Source organism: Egretta garzetta, unplaced genomic scaffold, assembly GCF_000687185.1.
Source record: "Egretta garzetta isolate BGI_Z169 unplaced genomic scaffold, ASM68718v1 scaffold151, whole genome shotgun sequence".
Lineage (NCBI taxonomy): Eukaryota > Metazoa > Chordata > Aves > Pelecaniformes > Ardeidae > Egretta > Egretta garzetta.
In genome coordinates, this window is record NW_009258615.1 from 3,520,788 (window position 1) to 3,528,590 (window position 7,803).

The window sequence follows — 7,803 nt, forward strand, 5'->3', positions numbered from 1 at the left end:
TTTCAGAAGAAATGAATGCCGGACTGGCAGTTCCTCTTCTTGAGCATCTTACTGTCCTTTGCAGGACATTTGAGTCTGCTTCATTCCTCTCGAATACAAGCTGTACAATAATCCAAGATGCAAGTGTTAAAGGACATGCATACTTAATGTTATTTTTTTAAAATAAATATTTGCAGATCACCTTCTTGCTCTGTTTAGAGAATACTCTCCTCTCCAGAACCCTTTCCTAATGGAACTGCTTCAACAGAAAATTCTTCCTGTTGCTTGTCTCTTGTGTTTTCAGACAATAGAGCAAAGTGCCAGGTACACAAAAACAACTGGAGGGAGAGAGGCAAAATATTTTGGTGAAAACACTGAGTCACCAACATGACTAGGTGGAATGCATTTCGTGTTCCTATTAAACCATTGCTCTTCAAAGGTTGTGGCTAATGAGTCAAAATTTGTTTAAGAATAGAATATACCCAGCTTTTATAGCTAAATGCTATTTCTGTAGAAAATGTCTTTTAAGTTATCTACAGAAATAAACCACTTCCTTTCAGGAAAAATATGCTTTCACACACTCATTTTTAAGCAATAACTGGAAAACAAAGATTCAGCAATGCTCTCTCTAGGACCGATATGGTTTCTACCCTAATCAGATACAATTGAAATGCATTATCCCATCCTATGTGGTGATAAAGAAAAAAAAATAGGAACACACATAATAAAAATAATATGTGCTGGAAAGTTTTGTATGCTTAGACAAAAACAGGTTATAATAATTTTTTCTTCCAGGAAAATTGCCAGAAAAGTTTGAGAGATCTCAGCACTCAAAGGATCCTTATCAGCTTAGACATTTTCCAAGCAGGCTCTCCTTCTTTTCTCCAGAAAAAAAAACCCTCCCCAAACCCAACCTTCCTCTCTCCTCTCACAAGATATATACTCTACAAACCCCAAACAAATACAGAAATGTACAGTGGAAGTTAGGTTATGGCAAGACCAGCGGGTAGTTAATTCAACTGAAATATGTACTGGAAGATTTCAAAAGGTTGTTTGTGTTTTGGGGGTTTTTGGTTTGGGTTGCGGGTTCTTTTGTTTTTTTAGTTTTGTTTTTTTTTTAGAATAGAGTCTTCAAAGAGAGGACCGAAAGCACTGCAGCTCTGATTTCCTTGGTTGGGCCAACAGAAGAGTTAACAGCGAGCTGACTCCATTTTCCTTCACAGAGAGGCAAAGGGGAATGACACAAAGATTGCCCATGCTCGTTCACAATATTTTCCCTTTTTTTTTTTTTTTTAGGAAAACCAGCCATCTCAATTTAAAATTGCAGGAAATGTACTCTTTGTACTATCATCAAATTCACCTATTTGATATGGACCCTGAAAGGGAAGGAAAAACTATATGAAATCTAAAAATTATTATTTTATAAGTCTTCAGTGATATTAACAACCACGAGGTGAACCTGGAGAAATCCTTTCCAACTACATTGGGACAAATACGTTTCTACAAAAGTCTTAAGAGAAGCTGAGAAAGACTTGGAAAGGTCATTATGAGAAGATTAAAAAAAACAGTTGTAGCTTATTGCCTTGTGCCAGGAACAAGTGTTCCACCTCTGCTGCTGGATGACAGTGAAAGCAAGTTGTGAGTTGCACTGACAGAAGAGGTAACGGTTAACCTCAAGGAGTAATGCCATTTTATCCTCAGGTTCAGTTACAACAGAGGAAGCCTGACAAAAACAAAGTCACAAGCAAGGGTTTTTCTCTGTTGAACTACATCAGGGCGGCAATCACCAGGGAAGGAAAATAACAATTTAACTTAAAGGCCAGATAGTAACACTGAAACAAATGCATAGAAAGTAGCATGACTACGCTTGCTGTGAAAATTACATTTCTGTTTGCAAATAGCCAAAATGAAGCCAAAACCAACATGTTTTAAGATTGAGTTTTCCTGGTTACTTTTGATGCTAAGATCCTCCACCCTGCAAGGATATGACTGGCTTAGCACAAATTGCCAGCCTTCATGCAGAAACATCAGCTTCGGTGGTCTGTCTCACGCAAAATGTCGGGCTTGATAACTTGAATAATCCCTTTTATGCTATCATGCAATGAACTAAGAATTCGCACATTCTAAAGTGGGAGTTGAGATCCTCAGATATAAATTCCTCATAAATTACAAAAGTGCTTTTTTAGTTGAAATTATAAAGTTCTTAAACTGCATGAAGTGAATGAGGTCCCTTGTGCCATCCCATGCAAGATAAGTAATATAGGTGTTCATTAATCTATGTCATAGGAGTATTGAACATACAACAGCTATCAGATTTTCTATATTTGATAGCACCTGAGAGGTCACAGGTAAGGGTTAAAGACTTTGCTAGCACAAATTATGAGACTTTTACTGGTAGGTGAAGATACACCATAATAAATACTGACTATAAAACACTAAAATCTGGGTTTCAGGTAAATAATGAAATTAATTGATTTATCTTTTGTGCAAGATTTCTGAGAAAAGATTGCCGATATTAGACCAGTTTATCTTTTGTTGGTTTTCTCTGCTGAAGCATTTCTTACATTCTCCCCTTAAGTTTGAGTGTCCTAATTGTTTATTCTTTGGAAATTCATCTTCCTAATACAGATTAGGTATTAGATTTATCAACATATGTAGTGTCACATGACTATTTTCTGGTTGGGTAGACTTTCATATAGCTCCTTAATTTACTAGGAAGCGTAAAGAAAATTTAGCCTAGATATCTTGAAATAATCCCATGTGAAATCTAAGCATAAGTGAAGCAAATAGAACCCAAATAATGTAGTGTGCATAGTCTGAGTCGTGCAGTATGACTGTGTTCAACCAGCTCAGACACTTCCATTTGCTCCCTCCCCAGATTTTTCTAGACCTAGCCATGAGGTACTGTAAACACTTTTCATAAAGGGATAAATTCTAATGAGAATCTCACTAAACAAGATATCTGCATGGAGTACCTAAAGTTCTACTTATTTGAGAAACTGGAATAAATCCACTCCATTAGAATGATAATGGAGTGATTCAAGTTTTTCATTTTTGGCTCCTAAAAACTGGGAAATTTTTCAAATAAATTTCCAGTCATACTTTATGGTAAAGCATTGTGAGACTCTAGATAGCTCCATGGGAGCCTAAAGGTTTTACATGTGTGAAATCCATGACCTTAAAAATTTGATAGTGTCCCTTTGATATTGGATAAACCTCAGGTCACTCAGCTTTAGATTAAGGATACATTTCTGAAATATTTACTACCAGCTGTAATGTTTATTATGGGTGTTGTTTCAGAGAAGTCAAGAAGTTTGATCCTTAGCTCCCTGGGAGAAGTTGTACAAACACAGACATGGTCCTATACCCCCTTCCTGCCAGCTAGAGTTTGCTTTAATCTTGTATCTAATTTGGAGGCATTTCAGACCTGTTCAAAACTTGGCTAGCTAACAACTAGAGAAGATAGCTAGCACCTAAATAAAATCTTTGAGTTAAAATATTGTGTAGATACACTTATGATTTCCAAGTTGCTCTTTAGGCTGTAGTCCACTGTGAAATATCAAAACAGTTAAAGCTCAGAAAATACAGGCTAGGATTTGTCTATTGAGACTGTCACAAGTAGTAAATGTTTGGAAGGATTAAAAGCAGAATACTATTTAAATAATGTTTAACCATAGTTTCTGGTGGGTTACACCTATCCCTTTGTGTCTGTATTGTAATAGATTCTTACAGAAAAGTCTTTTTCTTTCATGTTTATTCAGTAACGCAATAGATGGCTTTCCCTATTCTTCTGTTGCAAGTTCATGTTTTTGTTCTCACTGTATGTCCCTGTTTTTCTCCAGCTTCCTTTTTCTTTCCTACATTTTTTTTTATTTCCCCATCACTCTTTTATCGTATATGTGATGCTAGCTTGTTGCTCAGGTTCTCCTCATGACTTCTTTTGCACTGATGATGGCAAAATCTTTCTCTTCTGTTCTGATCTGACTGCTAACATCAGCTCTGCATTGCTTGTTCCACAAGATCTGTGCTTGCTTGCAGGTAAATAGCCAATGAACTTCACATTAGCTTGACAGACAAAAGGACTTAGTTGCTAGTTTTTTAAAAATTATATTACTTTCCCTCTACCTTTCGTATAACAAGTCTACTTAAAAAGGAAAAGCTAGGGGGTTGTGATCGTATTTTTGTTGTACTACTCCGCTTCCTAGCACAATTCTGATTGGAAGTGCTGGATGATCCTGAATTATAAACATGTACTAATAAATAAGTAACTAATACACACAGCCAGATGTCCTCTTTAACAATGAATATTACTGCTAGAAGACTACTTTTCTAACAGCCCGTGGAAAACCATAACTAAAAAGAACCTGAAAGGCCAATTAGCTAATATCCCTCCTCAGACAATGTTTTGTAGTACATCTGGATAATTCCTATCTAGTATGTGTTTAATCCTTTTTAAAATTTCCTGTAAAAATTTGGCCTGGAGTGGAGGAGGTGAGGCAAAGACCAGTACCGCCTTTTGGGTTTCACAGCCTTCTTTACTACCAGCTTTTCTGATGCATAAACCGCCCTTCCTGAAAATGAAGCCCTTTATTGGTTGTGAATATTAACTGACCACTGTGCCGCTTACAAACACGTTTTAATTTTAGGAAGTATTACTATGTCTCTCCTTTTTCTAGTTTGTTTTTTGGGGGTGCGGTTATTTGTTTGTGTTTAAATCAAGCACATACACTTTCTTCAAACTTTCTTCATAGTTCATATTTGTTAAAACTTTTATTCTTACTTTTGTCCTCTGGAGTCTCTGTGTTTTATTTACAGCCATTTTAGGAATGGTGTCCAAAACTGAACACTTCGTCCTACCCATAAAAGCTGACAAAAGCTTTTATGAAGCTTTAGGAATTGGTAAGCATTTAAGACTGCTTACCTCCTTACGTAATATATACCTCATCATAACAAAGTTTGCCTTTTGTGACGGAATCTCTTTTATCACAAATTTAAGATGATATGTTTTCATCTCCATATCCTTCTTTGGAGCGCTGCTGCCCAGCTGGTCATTTTGTATTTATGCATTTGAATCTCTTTTGTGAATGCAGTGTTATGTTCATGTCTTCCTTAAGATTTACTAATTTCATGTGTTTTCTCCAGCTTATCAAAATAATTTTGAATTGTGGTTCTGCCTTGCAAACTCCTTACATACCTTTCCATTCTGGTATCGTCTGTTAATAATTAGACATTATTTTCAATCACTAATGGAATCATTTAGCGGCATGATGGTCTTAACAGCTTTTTAAAAGAGTCTACTTTCTATACGCTCCCAGACTGGCCATCAACCATACTCTGAACATAGGGTTTGGGGTTTTTTACTCAGTTAAATGTCCACGTTCCAGCAATTAGATTTTGACTATATTTAAGTAGATTGCTTAGACGAATGGTAATGTGCATGGTGGCAAATGACCCGCTAATATCACCATCTATCATGCTTTCCCCTTATCCACAAAGCTAGTTACCTTGTCAAAGAAGGAAACTAGAGTAGTTTATACTGTTTATTCTTGATACACCTCTATTGGCCATTTCTCTATCACCTTGTTGACCTTCAGTTATTTACAAATCGATGAGTCATTTGCTTCAGTATCTTTCAGGCATACTGCCCTTACAGAGCTATAGCAATGCTCATAGAGCTGATGTTCACCGTGCTCGCTCAGGTGTGTCACACAGCGCTGTGCTCAGCCGTAGTCACTGTTACCAACCTCAATTGCAAGTAGCAGCTTTTTCTATTTTCATGTTCTGGACACTGTTCTGAAGATATTACCTATTATTACTGTCTTTGATCTCCTTCTGCTAATAGTTCTGATCTTCCTATCTTTTTGAACATCCCCTTAGATTATCCTCCAAAGGGTGGAATGTCGTACAATGAAAGCTGGAGAACAGAAAACTGCTTTTAACTGCTGTCAGTATTTTCTGAAACGGCTGTAAGAAAATTTTTGCTTTTCCACCGATGAATGTTTGTACTTGCTTTTCTTTTAACATATCTTGTTGTTATAATTTTTCCCCAGCTTCTTCCTCTGTGGGAATATTTTCTATTTTCACTTATAACTTTGGAAGTGTCTCAGAATTCATTTTACGGGCAACTGAGGCAGCCAAGGGGCACTCTGTGGGGCAAGGTTCCCACTCCAGCAGTGATACTATACCGTGTCCAACAGAAGGCCTCGTCCTCAGGCAATTTCAGCCATTGGGAGTTCTCCCATTAGAGAGTTTGGATCACAAAGAGAGAGTTTCAATGTGCTGGCAGGCAAGACACTCAGGAAAATCAATCTGAATGAATGAAAGGTATGCTTCAAAGGTGGGCATGTTAAAAATCAATGAACCCCCCAAATAGGAATAAAAATTGATCTTGCTGGTACTTAGTATACTTCTCTTTGAAAACAAAGTGTATTAAGACCAGTTTAGATTTTGAATCAGCTCTGCATAGAGTAGTTCAGCAATGTTTAACACTTTAAGAATTGATTCAGATTTTCTGAGAATTACTATATTAAAAAGATTTATTATTTTTTCTCTTTGCATCTTCTGCAGCACTAGGCACATTGCTGGTACTTGAAACAAATAATGAAAAACCTGAACATTTGTATTTTCTGTTTTTTTCTCAGCCTGGAGTTATAAGATAAAGGATTTTAGTAGAGGCGTGAAAGCAGTATGTTAGATTAAGTTCTTTTTTTTTTCTTTTCTGTTGCTTGCTAGAAAGTTGCAAAATCCTTTCTAAATCCTTTGTAAAGACCTAAAACAATCAAATGGGAAAAAAGAGTGAACAGCGTTTATACACAGAAGCTGATGTAGTCCCCTTACAGTCACTGAATTCTCCTTCCTGCATCAATCTAAACTTGGGGGTATCTACATCTCTGTAAGACCCAAGGAGCCATTATCAGCAGTTGAAAACAGTGCAACAATCATATTTACTGGGTGCTGTCTAAACACATGGATCAAAAAAACCCCCAGTTTTTTGTAGGTACACATATTTTTGGCAATTTTCATTTTGGCACACATTCTATGGTATGAGAAGTCGGGAGTAATTTTGCTGGCTTCCACTTCAGCAGATTAACTCGGATCTGGAATTGCGTTTCTGAGAACAGAATTTGTCCTCTTGGTAAAAAGAGACAGTAAGCCTCTTGCGGGGATTGTGCAGCGGAGACCCCAGGGATGAAGAGACTCAGCTGGACCCAGCCATATGAAAGAAACTGTGGACTCCCTTGAGCATTTCCAAACTACACCTTGCTGAAGGCTTAGTCACCCCTGCTGGGGGTTGCCATCTACGAAAGACAAATCGCTTTCACCTATTACCGAGGTCTCAAGAGCTGTTATAAATGGCATGCAACTGAATTCACAAGCAAACTAAAACCAGTTACAATTTAGTTCAGAGCCCGATGAATTTAGTATGCTGAAGATGCATTGACAATAAACAACACTTGAGGAAAATTCATCAGGAACATTGTGCGTAATTAGAATAATTTTTCTTTTTTTAAATGGAAGGTGTTTTTTAAACGAGCACAGCAGTTTTAACGTTGCTACCCGACGTTATTTTAACGTATGGAATAACACTTGCCCATTTCATTTTATTTTCAAACATGATTTATGAGAGATTCCGGTGTGTTTCACGCTAAAACTGCAACTGAAGAAAACGCCAGGAAAATCCTCCTCCTCCCTCCGTAGCGGCTGCTGCACAAAACAGAAAACAAGACCCTCGGTGAGACGCCCGAGGTATTTACAAGTGCAGAGGGGGGCGTTGCAGCCCCCCTCCCTCTCCGGGCAAGCCAGGCACGGGCACCGCGGCGGACC